Below are 20,567 nucleotides of genomic sequence, written 5' to 3' on the forward strand. Positions count from 1 at the left end.
TGTTAAAGATCTGGAGGTACTGAAATCTTTAGAATCAAACAACAATAGCAAATTATTTTTTATTCAATGGAAATGATGAATGATAACCAAATTTACTGTCTGAAGTGCAAAAAGGTTACTTAAACACATAATACTTGTAGATTAACTACTGAAAATGGAAGACCAAGAATCAGAGGCTTTTGTTCAATTTGTAAAATTTAAAATAGCATATCTGTCAAAAAAGTTGTAGGTGAAGACCTATATATTCGTGAACAACTTAATTAATTCATAAATATTTTAAAACAATAAATGCAATTTCTTTTGGAATAGATGATTTAGTCGAAGAGGATTCAGGTGATCTGAAACGAATTTAAAAAAATAAATGAAGGATGTAAATATTTATTAACTGCTATAGATGTTTTTTTAAGATATGCTTTGGCTATTCCAGTTAAAGATAAAATAGGTAATACTACAGTTAATTCTTTCAAAAAGTATTTATCTCTAGATCGCTGAAAAATTTGCAAACAGATAATAGTAAAGAATTTTGTGGAAAGGATTTCAAGGCTTGATGAAAAAAATTTAACATTAAGCATTGTTCAACTTTTAGGGATATAAAAGCACCTGTGATTGAATGATTTTATAGCAGCCTTAAAGAGAAGATGTTAAGGATACTTGCTCTGCAAGAAAATTTTATATAGATTGACTTAGTATTAGTTGAAGAATATAATAACACAAAATATTCTATGACAAGGATGCCACCAAAATATGTAAATAAAGAAAAAGAAAACATCATACTGAAAACTGTTAATGTAACTATTTGTTAGATACTGAACCTAAATATAATATTGGTGATAAAGTAAGATTAACTAGACTGAAAGAATTTTTGAAAAAGGATATACTGGAAACAGGTCAACATTAACTTTCTTAAATTAAAGGTATTATTGCTTCTAATCGAATCAGATATATATTAAAATATTTAAATGGCGAACAAGAAAAAGTAAACTTTTGTGAGCAAGCAGTACTGATAACTAATTTTCCAGACGTTTATATGCTGTAAAAGTTTTAAATAAGGAAGGTTATAAAGTTTATGTTAATTGGTTAGGTTTTTGATAATACACATGATAGTTGGATAAATAACACTAAATAAGTTTCGAAAGTTAGTTATGCATACAAGCGAAAATGTGCAAGATTAGTTATGTTCTCAAACAATTGTTTTATGTTTTTCACGTGATTTCAATCAGAATGAAATCTTAAATTTTTTCTCATTCGTTGATATAAAGTTACCGAACTTAGTACATAATTCTTACTTAAAATTCTATTTAGAAGTCGGTTTCTGGTATTAGCTACTTGATTTTGTACATTTTTCAACTGTGTGTGAATAACATAATATTTATAACTAAGGTCATGTAATCTAAAAATTACATTTAATCTAAGTAACCTCCCACCCCATGAACCATGGACCTTGCCATTGGTGAGGAGGCTTGTGTGCCTCAACGATACAGATAGCCGTACCGTAGGTGCTACCACAATGCAGGGGTATCTGTTGAGAGGCCAGACAAATGAATGGTTCCTGAAGAGGGGTAGCAGCCTTTTCAGTAGTTGCAGGGACAAAAGTCTGGATCATTGACTGATCTGGCCTTGTAACACTAACCAATAACCAAAATGGCCTTGCTCTTCCGGTACTGCGAACAACTGAAAGTAAGGGGACACTACAGCCGTAATTTTTCCTGAGGGCATGCAACTTTACTGTACGATTAAATGATGATGGTGTCCTCTTGCGTAAGGAGGTAAAATAGTCCCCCATTCGGATCTCTGGAGGGGGACTACTCAAGAGGATGTCGTTATCAGGAGAAAGAAAACTGGCGTTCTACGGATCGGAGCATGGAATATCAGTTCCCTTAATCGGGCAGGTAGGTTAGAAAATTTAAAAAGGGAAATGGATGGGTTAAAGTTAGATATAGTGGGAAATAGTGAAGTTCGGTGGCAGGACGAACAAGACTTTTGGTCAGGTGAATACAGGATTATAACTACAAAATCAAATAGCGGTAATGCAGGAGTAGGTTTAATAATCAATAAAAAAAATAGGAGTATGTGTAAGCTACTACAAAGAGCATAGTGAACGCATTGTTGTGGCAAAGATAGACACGAAGCCCTTGCCTGCTACAGTAATACAAGTTTATATGCCAACTAGCTCTGCAGACGATGAAGAAATTGATGAAATGAATGATGAGATAAAAGAAATTATTCAGGTAGTGAAGGGAGACGAAAATTTAATAGTCATGGGTGACTGGAATTCGAGAGTAGGAAAAGGGTGATAAGGAAACATACTAGGTGAATATGGATTGGGGCTAAGAAATGAGACAGGAAGCTGTCTGGTATAATTTTGCGAAGAGCATAACTTAATGGTATCTAAAACTTGGTTTAAGAAGCATGAAAGAAGGTTGTATACATGGAAGATCCCTGGAGATACTAAAAGGTATCAGATAGATTATATAATGGTAAGACCGAGATTTAGGAACCAGGTTTTAAATTGTAAGGCATTTTTTGGGGCAGATGTGGACTCTGGCCACAATCTATAGGTTATGAACTATAGATTAAAACTGAAGAAAATGCAAAAAGGTGCGAATTTATGGAGATGGGACCTGAATAAATTGAGTAAACCAGAGGTTGTACACATTTTCACGGAGAGAATAAGGGAACAATTGACAGGAATGGGGCAAAGAAATACAGTAGAAGAAGAATGGGTAGATCTGATGGATAAAGTAGTGAAGGCAGCAGACGATCAAGTAGGTAAAAAGACGAGGGCTAGTAGAAACCCTTGGGTAACAGAAGAAATGCTGAATTTAATTCATGAAAGGAGAAAATATAAAAATGCAGTAAATGAAGCAGGCAAAAAGAAATACAAACGTCTCAAAAATGAAATCGACAGGAAGTGCAAAATGGCTAATCAGGGATGGCTAGAGGACAAATGTAAGGATGTAGAGGCTTATCTCACTAGGTGCAAGATAGATACTGCCTACAGGAAAATTAAAGAGACCTTTGGAGAAAGGGAACCACTTGCATGAATATCAAGAGCTCAGATGGAAACACAGTTCTAAGCAAAGAAGGGAAAGCAGAAAGGTGGAAGGAGTATATAGAGGATCTACACAAGGGCGATGTACTTGAGGACAATAGTATGAAAATGGAAGAGGATGTAAATGCAGATGAAGTGGGAGATATGATACTGCATGAAGAGTTTGACAGAGCACTGAAAGACCTAAGTCGAAACAAGGCCCCCGGAGTAGACAACATTCCATTAGAACCACTGATTGCCTTGGGAGACCCAGTCCTGACAAAACTCTACCATCTGGTGAGCAAGATGTATGAGACAGGCGAAATACCCTCAGACGTCAAGAAGAACATAATAATTCCAATCCCAAAGAAAGCAGGTGTTGACAGATGCGAAAATTACTGAACTATCAGTTTAATAAGTCACAGCTGCAAAATACTAATGCGAACTCTTTACAGATGAATGGAAAAACTATTAGAAGCCGACCTCAGGGATGATCAGTTTGAATTCTGTAGAAATGTTGGAACACGTGAGGCAATACCGACATTACGCCTTATCTTAGAAGAAAGATTAAGGAAAGGCAAACCCACGTTTCTAGCATTTGTAGACTTAGAGAAAGCTTTTCACAATGTTGACTGGAATACTGTCTTTCAAATTCTGAAGGTGGCAGGGGTAAAATACAGGGAGCGAAAGGCTATTTACAATTTGTACAGAAAGCAGATGGCAGTTATAAGAGTTGAGGGGTATGAAAGGAAAGCAGTGGTTGGGAAGGGAGTGAGACAGGTTTGTAGCCTGTCCCCGATGTTATTCAATCTGTATACTGAGCAAGTAATGACGGAAACAAAAGAAAAGTTTTGCATATGAATTAAAATTCATGGAGAGGAATCAAAAACTTTGAGGTTCGCCGATGACATTGTAATTCTGTCAGAGACAGCAAAGGACTTGGAAGAGCAGTTGAACGAAATGGACAGTGTCTTGAAAGGAGGGTATAAGATGAACATCAACAAAATGATGATAATGATGATAATGGTATGTAGTCGAATTAAGTCGGGTGATGCTGAGGGAATTAGATTAGGAAATGAGACACTGAAAGTAGTAAAGGAGTTTTGCTATTTGGGGAGCAAAATAACTGATGATGGTCGAAGTAGAGAGGATATAAAATGCAGGCTGGCAATGGCAAGGAAAGCGTTTCAGAAGAAGAAAAATTTGTTAACATCGAGTATAGATTTAAATGTCAGGAAGTCGTTTCTGAAAGTATTTGTATGGAGTGTAGCCATGTATTTAATGGATAAGTGGACGATAAATAGTTTAGGCAAGAAGTGAATAGAAGCTTTCGAAGTGTGGTGCTACAGAAGAATGCTGAAGATTAGATGGATAGATCACATAGAAAATGAGGAGGTATTGAACAGAATTGGGGAGAAGAGGAGCTTGTGGCACAACTTGACTAGAAGAAGGGATTGGTTGGTACGACATGTTCTGAGACATCGATTGATGACCAATTTTGTATTGGAGGGCAGTGTGGAGGGTAAAAATCGTAGAGGGAGACCAAGAGATGAATACACTAAGCAGATTCAGAAGGATGTAGGCTGCAGTAGGTACTGGGAGATGAAGAAGCTTGCACAGGATGGAGTAGCATGGAGAACTACATCAAACCAGTCTCAGGACTGAAGACCACAACAACAACAACATCAACACTGACAATATTTTTATTTTCTTCAGATGAACTGCTATTTGATTTTCTGTAAGTACAGTAGTACCTTCATAATTTGGCTTTGAAATATAATTTTATAATTTATTGTATGTGTTATAATTTTTAAATTTCGTGTATTTATTATATTTTCCATTGTTCTTCGAAATACTGAAATATTCATTAGCTTGTAGAAATTTTTTCAAAATCGTTAGCTGCCTTTTTTCTTTTTCTGTAAAAAATCAGTTTATTTCTTAAACCAATCTGACTGTTCAAATGATAATATTCTTAGAATTTTCCTTAATTTTAATCCAAGATTTGATCATTGTTTAAGGTTTCTATAACGTAAAGAATATTTTTCTTTATTGTATAATGTTGTTAATAATTTATTTCCTCGTTCTGGACCTAATCGTATATCCTTATGTATGCATTTTGATGATCTAAATTGACTTCTAAAATATAACAATATTTATAATCATCTGACATTTAAAGCATTTTTTCAGTATTAAAATATTCTGGTTCCACCAACTTGAAATTTTTAAATGGTAAAGACTGAGACATTCCCCAACTATAAAAACTATTTGTGTCTCAATATACTGTATTTTGACTGTTTTGCTGCTTTAAGATTTTGCGATATTTATTGTTTCATTTAGCAAATTCCCTAAAAACTTTCAGAAACTCCACCTCGAATTCGTTTCTCATGTAATAATCATGTAACAAGTCTAGTTCAACTTTTGTCATTTTTAATGTAGAATTCTACTATACTAATTGTGCAGTAAAATAATATGGTGGATCGAGTTTATATGATTTAATACATGTATCGCGAAAATTAAAAAAAAACTGCTAAAATTAAAAGATCAGATTCATTATTTAATATTTTATATTCATATAAATTTTTAATATTGAATATTTCAGAAAATATTTTTGCTTGATTATAATCTCTGTCATAAATACTATCTTCATTAAGTCCTGAATAAAAATATTCTTTTTTAGGTAATTTGGTTTCTTGTAATTTTTTTTCAGAAGCCAAGCATCATAAGGATAAACTGCATTTTAATTGTTGTCGTTGTTGTGGTCTTCAGTCCAAAGACTGGCTTGGTGCTGCTCTCCATGCTACTCTATCCTGCACAAGCTTCTTCGCCTCCCAGTAACTACTGCAACCTACATCCTTCTGAATCTGTTTAGTGTATTCGTCTCTTGGTCTCCCTCTATGGTTTATGCCCTCCACACTGCCATCCAATACTAAACTGGAGAACCCTTGATGCCTCAGAATATGTCTTACCAAGCGATCCCTTCTTCTAGTCAAGTTGTGCCACAAATTTCTCTCATCACAAGTTCTGCTCAGTACCTCTTCATTAGTTATGTGACCTACCCATCTAATTTTTAACGTTCTTCTGTAGCACTACATTTCGAAAGCTTCTAATCTCTTCTTGTCTAAACTATTTGTCTTCCACATTTCACTTCCATCCATTGCTACACTCCATACAAGTACTTTCAGAAACGACTTCCTGACACTTAAATCTATCCTCGATGTTAACATATTTCACTTCTTCAGAAACGCTTTCCTTGCCATTGCCAGTCTACATTTTATATCCTCTCTAATTCGACCATCATCAGTTATTTTGCTCCCCAAATAGCAAAACTCATTTACTACTTAAAGTGTCTCATTTCCTAATAGAATTCCCTCAGCATCATCCGACTTAACTCGACTACATTCCATTATCCTCGTTTTGCTTTTGTTTATGTTCATCTTATATCCTCCTTTCAAGACACCATCCATTCCGTTCAGCTGCTTTTCCAGGTCCTTTGCTGTCTCTGACACAATTACAATGTCATCGGCGAACCTCAAAGTATGTATTTCTTCTCCGTGGATTTTAATACCTATTCCAAATTTTTCTTTTGTTTCCTTTACTGCTTGCTCAATATACAGATTGAATATCATCGGGGAGAGGCTTCAACACTGTCTCACTCCCTTCCAAATCACTGCTTCCCTTTCATGCCCCTCGACTCTTATAGCTGCCATCTGGTTTCTGTACAAATTGTAAATAGCATTTCGCTCCCTGTATTTTACCCCTGCCATCTTCAGCATTTGAAAGACAGTATTGCAGTCAACATTGTCAATAGCTTCCTCTAGGTCTACAAATGCTAGGAATGTAGGTTTGCCTTTTCTTAATCTATTTTCTAAGATAAGTCGTAGAGCCAGTTTTGGTTCACATGTTCCAACATTTCTATGGAATCCAAACTGCTCGTCCGTCAAGTCGGCTTCTACCAGTTTTTCTATTCGTCTGTAAAGAATTTGTGCTAGTATTTTGCAGCTGTGGCTTATTAAACTGATACTTCTGTAATTTTCACATCTCTCAACACCTGCTTTCTTTGGGATTTGAATTATTATGTTCTTCTTGAAGTCTGAGGGTATTTCGCCTGTCTCATAGATCTTGCTCACTGGACGGTAAATATTTGCTAGGTCTAGCTTTCCCAAGGCTGTCACTAGTTCTAATGGAATTTTGTCTACTCCCAGGGCCTGTTTCGATGTAGGTCTTTCAGTTCTTTGTCAAAATCTTCACACAGTATCATATCTGCTATGTCATCTTCATCTACATTCTCTTCTATTTCTATAATACTGGTCTCAAGAACATCGCCCTTGTACAGAACCTCTATATACTTCTTCCACCTTTCTGCTTTCCCTTCTTTGCTTAGAACTGGGTTTCCATGAAAGCTCTTGATATTCATGCAAGTGGTTCTCTTTCCTCCAAAGGTCTCTTTAATTTTCCTGTAGGCATTATCTGTCTAACCCCTAGTGATATCCGCCTCTACATCCTTACATTTGTCCTCTAGTCATCCTTGCTTAGACACTTTCTGTCGATCTCATTTTTGAGACGTTTGTATTCCTTTATGCCTGCTTCATTTACTGCATTTTTGTGTTTTCTCCTTTCATCAATTTAATTCAATATCTCTTCTGTTTAAGAAGGATTTCTTTTAGCCCTTGTTTTTTTACCTACTCGATCCTCTGCTGCCTTCACTATTTCATCCCTCAAAGCTACCCAATCTTCCTCTACTGCATATCTTTTCTCCTTTCTTGTCAATCGGTCCCTAATGCTCTCCATACAGCTTTCTACGACCTCTGGTTCTTTCAGTTTATCTAGGTCCCATCTCCTCAGATTCCCACCTTTTTGCAGTTTCTTCAGAATTAATCTAATGTTCACAACCAATAAATTGTGGTCAGAATCCATATCTGCCCGTGGAAATGTCTTACACTTTAATACGTGGTTCCTAAGTCTCTGTCTTACCATTGTATAATGTATCTGATACCTTCTAGTATCTCCAGGCTTCTTCTATGTATACAAACTTCTTTCGTGAGTCCTGAACCAAGTGTTAGCTATGATTAAGTTATTCTCTGTGCAAAATTCTACCAGGCGGTTTCCTCTTTCACTTCTTACCTCCCCCCCCCCAAATCTATATTCACTTTCTACGTTTCCTTCTCTTCTTTTTCCTACTATCGAGTTCCAGTCACCCATGACTATTAAATTTTCGTCTCCCTTCACTATCTGAATGTAGGAAATTACATGCCCTACAGGAGGTATCTTCGTAGCCACACAACAGTCTACAAAACCATAGAAAACAATAAACTTACAACAATATCAGGAGACAAGAAAAATCGCATTCCAGTGAAGAGTGTTGCGGCTCACGCCCTCAGCGATGGACCTTGTGTATTTCTTGGATGTTCTCTTAATTTTAGGTTGGATATAAACGACACTTTCTCACATGGAAATGAATGGTTCACAGTTGCCATAGTAAGAGGTGGCAGCGGAGTTTCTAGTGTACCTGGTCTTGAAAGTTTTAATGATAGAGATGTAATTGCCTATCGTACCTATCATATGTTTGAATTTGGTAATAAAGACTTTGGTAAATCTGCTTATGACTCAACATCTCAACTTGTTTTGTATACTCGTAGCAAAGGAAAAATTAATCAAAACGAGTCTGCATTTGTTTGGGTTAAAGTAAAGGTGTATGTGAATATGTAAATTTTGTAGCTGATTGTATTTTATATTTCCATAAATAAAGATCTGTATCGTCAGCCACTAACCGGACAAGGGTACATCTAGAACCGGAGGCTCAAGGGGGCAACAGTTTTGTTATGTTTTATCGCTTGGCGTTGGCGGCTACATTTCATCAATTTCTTCGTCATTTGCAGAGCTAGTTGGCATATAAATTTGTACTATTGTGGTAGTCATGGGCTTCGTATCTATTTTGGCCACAATAATACGTTCACTGTGCTGTCTGCAGTAGCTTACCCATATTCCGATTTTCCTATTCATTATTAAACCGACTCCTGCATTACCCCTATTTGATTTTGTTTTTATAACCCTGTATTCACCTGACCGGAAGTCTTGTTCTTCCTGCCACCGAACTTCACTATTTCCCACAACATCTACTCTAACCTATCCATTTCCCTTTTTAAATGTTCTAACGTACCTGCCTGATTAAGGGATCTGACGTTCCACGTTCTGATCCGTAGAATGCCAGCTTTCTTTCTCCTGATAACAACGTCCTCCTGAGTAGTCCTGGCCCGGAGATCTGAATGGGGGACTATTTTACCTCTGGAATATTTTACCCAAGAGTACGCCATCATCATTTAGCCATACGGTAAACCTGCATGCCCTCGGAAAAAATTATGGCTGAAGTCCCCTTGCTTTCAGCCGTTCGCAGTACCAGCACAGCAAGGCTGTTTTGGTTAGTGTTACAAGGCCAGATCAGTCAATCATCCAGACTGTTGCCCCTGCAACTACTGAAAAGGCTGCTGTCCTCTTCAGGAGCCACCTGTTTATCTGGCCTCTCACCAGATACCCCTCCATTGTGGTTGTACCTACAGTACACCTATCTGTATTGCTGAGGCACACAAGCCTCCCCACCAATGGCAAGGTCCATCGTTCATTTGGGAGGACTTTTTAATTATTGAATCTAATTCTTCTCCTTTAAAAATTTTGTTGTTTCTCTAAAAAGTTATGTTGCATGATTAGAAGATAACTCATGATTACTTGAGGCCAAAAAATTGAAACATATCTGAAAATCTTAATATTAATCTATCTTCAACCTATGTACTAAAAGAAATAGGTTTTGTTCATTATTTGGAGTAGCATCAATATCCTTCCTACCTATCCATAGTTTTTATAAACAAAATGAATATCACAATTTGTTAAATTATGAATATAAATTGCAGCAAATTTAGGATTTAGGTAATTAAGACTACAATCTTCATGTGCATCTCCTCAATATTTCCTTTTAAGTAACATAGATATCTGTGCTTATTTTTCCCAAATGTAAATCTTCCACAAGTAAAATAAATTTCTGAATTTTTAAAAATTAATTTTATCCCTATTTGTCATTATCATTAAAAATTTCATCCATATATTTAAGCAATTCCGAAGTTTTTGTTTTATCATTTCAACGAATTTTCTCACTGCATCTTTACCTGTATATGAACCTGAATTATTCAACATAATAACTGAATGAAATTCGTAAATGTCTTTGATGGTTTATTAATATAAGACTTTTCTGGACAAGTGTTAACATCTTTTATTGACATCCAAAATCTGCATAAATTACGAAGGTACCGCTAATGAATGATTGGAAATTTGAAATTCAGTTTTTGGACGTTTAAAAGGCATACCCATATTTATTTCTTTATGATCTTTACAATCGTTTTCGCTACTGCTTAATTTTTCTGGTGAAGCAAAATAACTTGAACATCTACTACAATGATACATTTTCCCATTGTTTTTATTTGTTTGTGAACTCATTAAGCTAGACAGACATTATCTTGCAATAATGTGAATAATTTTTCTCTTTAATCAGAGGAAGATTAATATGTTTTCCTTGTTTACTTTGTGTATGTTATAGAGGATATACAATAATTATTTCTTGCTCTTCATAGCTTTCTTATGCATAAACGTATATTAAAATATTTGGCTTCCTTCCATATTTTGGAGTATTTGTTAACTGAACTGGAAAATTAATTTTCTCTTTTTTTTTTAAAAATTTCATCTAATTCTAATCAAATATTTTTTACACTACTTGCCATTAAAATTACTACACCAAGAAGAATTGCAGATGATGAACTGGTATTCATTGGACAAATATATGTTACTAGAACTGACATGTGATTACATTTTCACGAAATTTGGGTGCATACATCCTGAGAAATCACTACCCAGAACAACCACCTCTGGCCGTAATGACTGCCTTCATACACCTGGGCATTGAAACAAACAGAGCTTGGATGGGTGTACAGGTACAGCTGCCCATGCAGCTTCAACACGATACCACAGTTAATCAAGAGTAGTGACTGGCGTATTGTGACGAGCCAGTTGCTCGGCCACTATTGACCAGACGTTTTCAGTTGGTGAGAGATCTGGAGAATGTGCTGGACAAGGCAGCAGTCGAACATTTTCTGTATCCAGAAAGGCCTGTACAGGACCTGCAACATGCGGTCGTTCATTATCCTGCTGAAATTTAGGGTTTCCCTGGGATCGAATGAAGGGTAGAGCCGCGGGTCCTAACACATCTGAAATGTAACGTCCACTGTTCAAAGTGCCGTCAATACGAACAAGAGGTGACCGAGACGTGTAACCAATGGCACCCCATACCATCACGCTGGGTGATACGCCACTATGGCGATGACGAATACATGCTTCTAATGTGCGTTCACCGCAGTGTTGCCAGACCCGGATGCGACCACTATGATGCTGTAAACATGACCTGGATTCATCCGAAAAAATGACGTTTTGCCATTCGTGCACCCAGGTTTTTCGTTGAGTACATCAACGCAGGCACTCCTGTCTGTGATTCAGCGTCAAAGGTAACCGTAGCCATGGCCTCCGAGCTGATAGTCCATGCAGCTGCAAACGTCGTCTAACTGTTTGTGCAGATAGTTGTTGTCTTGCAAACGTCCCCATCTGTTGAAACCAAACTGATTCCACCTCACTCAGAAAACATTGGCACTCTCAAAAGTTCGTCTAGACACTATAATCAAGCAGTAAATTTGTAACGATACAAATGTTTCGAAATGACTATTTGCCGGCCGTTGTGGCCAAGCGGTTCTAAGTGCTACAGTCTGGAACCGCGCCACCGCTGTGGTCGCAGGTTCGAATCCTGCCTCGGGCATGGATGTGTGTGATGTCCTTCGGTTAGCTGGGTTTAAGTAGTTCTAAGTTCTAGGGGACTGATGACCTCAGAAGTTAAATCCCATAGTGCTCATAGCCATTTAAACCATTTGAACCAATGACTATTTCTTAACTCTCTCCTGCACAGAAAAACGAAGTTTCTTGTCTCGAACTATTTTTCGTATGGAAATGGTTTTTATTCGCTACAGGGCCAGTTTCAGAGGCATTTCTCTGTAAAGTTTTGCATTGCAGTCTTTGCTCGGGTGTTGCAAAATCATTTCAGGTCTTAAATTCCTGTGCGAACAGTTCCACACATATATTTCAGGAATTGTGCTTTACAAGACACTTGACAATGAACACAAGCGTCTGACCGTGAGTACCATTTTATGTTGCCCTTATCTGGCCATTAAATACGTGTGCTCCTGTCACTCACTCAACTAATGACACAGCGAAGTACAGCGAACAGATCAAGCAGAAAATGCACAAGCACAGACATGAGACAGCAATGACTGTTTCATGAACATCTCGGTTTCCAGCATTTTCAGTGATAAGAATTACATTAACAAGGGTCAATTCTGCGTCAGACTCATGAATATGACCTGGGCTAGGTTTCTATCTTCCATCATGTACTTATGCATTAGGATACTATGCTACCGAAGGCTGACTGCTCCACAGACCCATCTGCTAGCGATAGTAATATTAAGAACCTCAGTATTGAAGAGGAATTAAGACTACTTTTAGCAAGCACAGCAGTATACCTTTATGGAGTAGTTCCAGTTATGTTTTTCGTAGAAGACGCTGACGGATTAACTCCTTTCCAAGCTTATATTTATCATACATATCTTGTGTAGCTAATAGTTACAAGTGATGGAAAATAACAAAGGTTAACAATTTACACAAAAGGCTCGAAAGATGAGACTCATGGAACTGCAGGGCAAGTACATATAGGACTCATAAGTCACTAACTGCTTTTTTAATGACTAATAGTGACTATTTTCTCAAGTATAGTGTTTTAGCTGTGGAAATTACTTTTATCAAATTGTGTTTGATTATTTGTACCGAATTTCACTAACGAGTAAACATATTGTGGAGAAGCGGTTAAGATGTCTAGTTCCTTCTAAAGGGTTCCATGTGGTGATTGTAAGTATGCATCACGGTATTTCCACTGTTGTCTTTTCTTTAGAAGTGAAGTGTAACTCAAACTTTGTACCATGAGAGACCGACTAATAGAAATATGCAAGAGACGTTAAGATGTTTATTTCTTTATGTCCAAAACTTGTTGTTATAACAAAAGCAAAAGTTTATGACCTTAAGTTGAGCAGCTCAGTAATTTGATTTTTAAAATTTCATGAATATATTCACCCAACCAGTTTCCCGAGTCCTCCTCACGAGCTACTCTAGTTATTGGTGTCATTCTACTTCTTGTACAAAACCGAATATATTGTATTCTTCTTTGTAGATAAAATAATTCTTTGAAAAACATTGTGATGAATATCTGCACCAACAGCGGCTGCGTCCAGGAAGAGAAGTATGGTCAGATCGATAAATGTCTAGGAATAAGTCGAACAGAGAATGATTAACCGTTCATAGTGGGTACAGGCTATGTTTAAATAAGTTATTGGCTCAAGATTTGCAATTAAGCTTGGCATTTTTGATTTTTACCTTCGGTTAGTGCTACACAGAACCACCCACGCCCGTATGAACATAACATTCTACTGCAACACTTCAGAAAACCTTGGTTACTAACCCTGCGGTCTAATAATGATCCAGGCTAACCGCTTTCATTGAACCTAGATATATATGGTGATCAATCTTTTTTCAGATTAGCAAGCTCCGGCGATGATCGATAATTGTAGGAACTGAAGAAGAAAATTAACTGAACGTGTGCGTGGCCAGAATAGTAAGCTTCTGGGTCACTAGGAGAACTAGGTTACGAAAACTTGTAGCAGCAGGTGCAAAAGTGGGTCAGAGTGAAGCTGTATTATTTCGCATTGGCTATGCCAATTATTGGACTGACTTTGACGGCACATTAGTGACACCTAAATGTAAAAAGAGAAGTGTAATCTAAAGACATGGGCAGAGGCTATTATTGAGTTATTACCGAATTTCATGCTTGTAGGGGACTCCAGGAGACATTAAAAATTTTAGTTCGTTATAAGAAGCTGCTATTCTCTTCTTGTCTGTAACTGTCGTCCGAGTTTCACTTTCGCAGGGTTACACTTTAAACACTTTCCAAAAAATGTAATGTTTGCCTGTGAAGTTGACAAAAGCATGATTTCCCTTTGCTGAAATGTATTTTCTTGCTGTTGACAGTCGTCACTTTACTTTCCTTTTGCCTCCGGTATTTGGCCAAAATAGTAGATCTGCTTTAAGCCTCTCATTTCCTAATTTAATTCCTTCAGTGTGACCTAACTGAGCTAGAGTGCTTGCCCATGGGCAGCCGAACGCCCACAGACAATGGTGTGTAGGGATGACAAAGGGCTGAAGCGACGGCATTCAGGCAGCCAGACTGTAGTCAGTCTGTAGCCAGATTCGCCCTCGATTTCGCGACTGTGCACAACATGAACAGTACGACTTTCTATCGGGCAGTCTATACTAGCTGCTCCTCAGGTGACAAGTGCTCCCTGCTGCCTGTGCTACAGCCTAAATATACTTACGTCATTTACATTTGCCGTGGTCTACTTTAATTATATCCATGTGATAACTATTTTCAAGGCAGTATTCACTTCAACCAACTTATTCTCCCGGTCTTTAACTATCTCTGGCCGAATTTTATTTCTTCTCCTTTAAACTTACCCTTTCCAAAAATATCCTTGTCCTCATGTACTGTTCGGACATTGTTTTGATTGAATAAACTATGGTACAGGCTGCAGAGCCCTCTCACAGACTTCTCGATTCCAGTTTCCCGTGTTCTTGAGCACTTATAAACAGACTAGTTTCCATGTATACTGTAGCTAAACTTCCACACCAAATAATTTATCCCGCACAAATGACGATATGAAAGAGTGTGATCCAGCCATATCCTCGTAAATCGATTCTTATTTTTCCATCCTTAGCTGTGAAGATTTTTTTTCCCAATCGTCTTTCGAAGTTGAATAAAAATTATTCTTATTACCGAATCATTGCAGTTATCCACATATTGCACATGGTAACGCACCTCTTCTTCACTGAAGCGACTCCTCTAAAGCTTGAAACATTCCCTTTAGAAAATTATAAACGACTACGCTGATAAACCTCTTATGTTATTTGATTTTCAAACAGCTGAACAAAACTGAACGTACTCAGACATTTCTCTCTTTACTTATTCTGATCATCACTAAACTGACACACAATAATTTTAGCGCAACGCAATCTGACTTTCAATAATCCCTACAAAAGAGTAACCCTGACTATCAATAACCTATACCTTTCATGAATCACTTACCTCACAAATATCGTCGTTACTAAAACTACTGCAAACAGCGAGCACCAATACTGCCAGCTAAATAAAAGATTCTAGCTACTGAGGGCACTAACTACCGATAGGTATAGTTAGCGAATGAAAGATTTTGATAGAGAACAAACAATGCATTTACCTTAATAGTGTTCAAAAGTCATAATATATATATATATATATATATATCAGATCATGAGATCCAGTCTTACAAATTTCCTTTTTCTGACGGACACACGTCCGGATCGTCCACTCTCCAAACTCTGCCATCTCTCTCTCCATATCCACAACTGCTGGCGCCTCACCTCCAACTCCACAACGCTACGCGCTGTTCACATCCAACTGCCCAACTCTACAATAGCGAATATTTCAGCAATGCCAACCAGCCACAGACTGCCCACAGCATGGTCAGTGGTTTTTATACAGAGCGCTACGTGGCGTTACCAACATAAAAACCTAAACAGCCTACTTTCAGGTCCGGCGTACTGCCGGATGTCTGCAAGGCGCTGGTGCCACACTTGTGCCCAGTCTCGCGTGGTGCGCTCTCTCTCTTTCAAAAATGGCAACGCTAAATCTCCCTAGTTGGCTAGTTCGAATGCCAGTAGAGCCTCAGTTACGAGACGGTGTTTAGATTTTTGTGCAGTCCTTGGGTATCCCATTTCTTACTGAGTTACACTCACGTTCAGAAGAAACAAAACACCTTGTGCAACTAGAAACTGGACGTTCATATTCACAGGGCATGTGCATTTGTATGTTCTGCAGCAATGATTAGCATCTGAACCTTGTCGGCCAGCGGGTTCATGGTCAAATGGTTCAAATGGCTCTGAGCACTATGGGACTTAACATCTGAGGTCATCAGTCCCCCAGTACTTATAACTTCTTAAGCCGATCTAACCTAAGGACATCACACACATCCATGCCCGAGGCAGGATTCGAACCTGCGACCGTAGTGGTCGCGCGGTTCCAGACTGAAGCACCTAGAACCGCTTTGCCACACCGCCGGCGTTCATGGACAACATGGATATCACGGCACAACACCAACTACCAGTTAAATGCTCCTGCGGCTATCGTTGTCGCTATAACCCAATGTAATGGACCAGTGCGGCTTGAGTAGACGTGCAGGGAGCCTCGCAGACGTATGAGCGAACCGTATCATCATATCAGTGACTTTGAAAGAGGGCGCATTATTCTCATGAGAGAATTTGATGCGTCCAACCGGAAAATGGCTACTCGTGTGGGATGAAGTGTTTCCGCAATGCAACGGGTGTGTGCAGTATGGTTCACGACATCTCATCCGAATGGTATGGCAGGACTGATGTGCGTCCTCCTCAGCTCTAGCGCAATAATGGAACAGTGTAATACATCTGTCCACTTCTCTGCTTACATTTAATGAATGTGCAGAAACATGCTAGAAGGCAGTGGTGTATGGAATGACGTCACTGGGGACAGGAATGGTATCAGAAAGTGTTTTAGAAAGAATCGAGTTTCTGTTTGTTTGAAAATGATGGCTACATTCTGATTCGCAGCAGACTGGAGGGAGCAGCATCACAGTGATGATGATGTTCGGTTTGTGGGGCACTCAACCGTGCGGTCATCAGTGCCCATACAAAGTCCCAATTTTTACACAGTCCAATTTTTTACACGGTTCAGTCGAGCCACTGTCACGAATGATGATGATGAAATGGTGAGGACAACACAAACGCCCAGCCCCCAGGTAGAGGAAATCCCCAGCCCTGCCGGGAATCGAACCTGGGACCCAGTGATCAAGAGGCAGCAACGCTAGCTGCTGGACCACGAGCTGCGCGCCAGCAACACAGTGACCGCATTCGCACAAGACATACGGCGCCAGCTCAAGGCCTAATGGTGTGGTGTGCTATTGGATACAACCACAAATTTTAGTTGGCACATATCCAGGTGAAACGTCGCCTTTCAACAATTATACATGACTGTGCTTAAACTGACACACAATATTTTTTTTTTTTTTTAGCGCAACGCAATCTGACTTTCAAAAATCCCTACAAAAGAATGGCCCTGACTAACATTAAACTATACCTTTCAGAAATCACTTACCTCACAAAAATCTTCATTACTCGAACTACTGCAATACAGCGAGCATCACTACTGCCAGCTAAATAAAAGATTCTAACTACGGAAGGCACTAACTACTGATAGGGATAGTTAGCAAATCAAAGATATTAATAGAGAACAAACAATGTATTTACCCTAATAGTCATAATATATATAGCAGTTCATGACAAATTACAAAACTCCGCCATCTCTCTCCACATCCACCACTGCTGGCGGCTCACCTCCAACTGCGCAACGCTATGCGCTGTTAACATCCAGCTGCCCAACACTACAATGGCAGACAACAATGCAAACAAGCCACAGACTGCATACAGCACATACAAAGCGCTACGTGGCGTTACCAATATAAAAACTTAAACAGCCTACTTACACAGGGAACTGTGATCTGTGTGACCTAGGTGAATGACATCCTGCGACCTTTAGTCATACGCTTTCTGCACAACACCCCAAGCGCCATTTTTCAGCAAGACAATGCACGACCGCGTGTTGCTGCACGAACACCTGCCTTCTTAATGTCACAGGATATCAGCCTTTTTAGCTGGTCCGCCACATCACCAGACTTGTCGCCAATCGAAAATGTGTGGGATATGGCGAAACAACAGGTGAAGTGCTATGTCCCAATACCAATCACTACAAATGAACTTTGGAATCAGCTTGAGGCAGCATGGACCGCTACACCATAGGACGCCATTAGCGCCTTACAAGCGTCGACGTCACCGTGCATGGAACAAGTTTTCAGGGCCCATGGCGGACCCCCTGCCTACTAGGCAACAGGACACATACCGAACGGAGGTAAGTGAAATGCTGATCGTTTCTGCAGAACATACTAATGTACAAGTCGTGTAAATATGAACGTCCTGTCTCTAGTAGTCCAAATTGTTATGTTTTTTTATGAACACAAGTATATTATTCTCGGCATTTTGACTCTAAATTAAAAAGAAAATATTTTTAAATGTTATTTGTGCAGTTTCTTTATTGGGTGAAAGTGTTTGCGTAAGTTGAAAGTGGAAAAGCAGGAAGACTTCCCCTACACCATGAGCGTCGAGCTTACCAACTCCAACAAGAGGCACTTTGGCAGTAGGAACAATGCGAGAAGAAAAAGCAACTGAATTTCGGCGCCAAAGCAGATTCTTAATCCACAATGTCTATAAATATTTTAAACAGCTTGTAGTCAATGATGGTGAAATGTTAGCATCTACATGCACACTCTTTAGGTGAGATTTGCAGCAGGTAGATATAATTACTAGGGATGATATCAAGAAATGCAGTGATACACTGTCGAAGAAAATAACTATTATAAGAAAAAACCTTGCTAATATACATGCTATTTGTACTGCGGCTTAGGGCTTTGTTTTGAGGACCATCCAGGGAAAATCCACATCGTTCGATTCTTCCAGAAAAAAAAAGAAGAGAGACAACACAATTGCTTCACCGAACTGAATGCCTTTGATAAAGACGCTTTCAAGTGGACAGTCAATCAATTTTACGAAATGGCGAATATCCTGCATAAGAAAAATTGAGAAAGATCTTAATTGAGAAAATAAGTTCTACTGGATCTGCTACTTGTGTGGGACACATATTAAGCGATACAGGACTTAAATTCAAGTCTTCGAATGAAGCACTCGGGATACGGTCTGAATTCGCGACATCCAGGAATACATGGCTATGACAACATCGTTTGTTTTTGAGAGATGAAAGTGGTGCCTAAAGTTGGCATAGTGGAATGCCGAAACTGATATAGCCAAAATAAAATTAAGTAACGTCTCAATCATACGGGTGCTGGTGAATTTCATTGATAATTACGTGACCAGCTCATGTCCCCTGCCCATGATGGATGAACGGAGACTCATTGGAGGAAGGTTCCATCAACGTCATAACCAACACCAAGTAGCATTCTGTGATCAAGAACCAAGCTCCAACAACAGAAACATAGAAGACTGACAAAGCCACTTAGCTAATTGGGAAAAATATTGCCTTCTTATCTATAGACACAAGAGCTGAGATATTGGATAAGTTTCAGTTAAACAAAGGAGAACCTATTTGTGATGTCATGTACTGGCGAATGAAAAGGGGGAACCAAGCAGTACACTTAATGCTTTCTTGACAGTCCAGTCTGATTAAGCTCAAATGGGCCCAAGTCAAGATAGAAGTTTCTTTGAAAGGGCGATTTCCTTCCCCAGCCTTCCCTAATCCGAGCTTGTGCTCCATCCCTAATGACCTCGTTATCAACGGGACGTTAAACACTAACCTCCTCCTCCTATGTGTGACATTTTATGATGTTCTCTCAGTTTACTGTGTAGTTATAATATCAAATTTCGTAAATAATCGGCATTCAGTTGCCTAATAATCTGGTTTTACTGCAGACCTAGGTTTCTGCTATCTTAGAGCTAACAACATTTTGTTTAGAATATGTCATGTACACCGGTTATTCATTTTCATTAACATGCTAATTTGCTTGAAATTCCAGTAGCAATATTTTGTTACACTTTTTGCGTTCTTGTCACGGATTTATATACACTTTCGCTTTGTATATACATACAGTACAATATCTATTGTTGCCTAAAGCAAATACCTATAGTTGCCTATAATAACTTTACAGATTGCACTTGTTCTGACAGTCTTTTAAAATGTTTTTAATTTCATATAATTAACTCTTTACGATATGACTGATGTACCCTAAATCCACGTTTCATCGCCAAATCACAATTATGTCGATCTTCACCAATGCAGAAACTATTAAAACGAGTAATATAGGTGCATGTGACTATAAAGTGCATATAACTCACGATCTGGCAACAGCGCGCCAACAGCCACCTGCCAGTACGCCTCACCAGATTTATAGTGCCGGTGAACTGATGCCCCTTCTCCGTCGTCCTAGACGGCAGGGACGGAGAAGCAGACGAGAACTGACCATCGTGGGCTGTAGCGTTGCGCAACAGCTGCTGCAGCCTGTGCGAGGCAGGGTTTCTTACTGCCGCCATTGTCACCAGCGGACATTCATTGTGGGCACCACAAAGCGTGCGGAACAATACAGCCGCCTCCTGTCTCTCCACTGTTCCATTTTCCCGGTGTCGCCACCAATGCCCAGATGTGGGGCGCTGCTTTGTCAACGAGAAAGATAATATCCCCGTGTCCCGTCCAGAAATAGTGCAACACTGTGTGCAAAATGAA

Source organism: Schistocerca piceifrons, chromosome 6 (assembly GCF_021461385.2).
Source record: "Schistocerca piceifrons isolate TAMUIC-IGC-003096 chromosome 6, iqSchPice1.1, whole genome shotgun sequence".
In the NCBI taxonomy this organism is placed as follows: Eukaryota; Metazoa; Arthropoda; class Insecta; order Orthoptera; family Acrididae; genus Schistocerca; species Schistocerca piceifrons.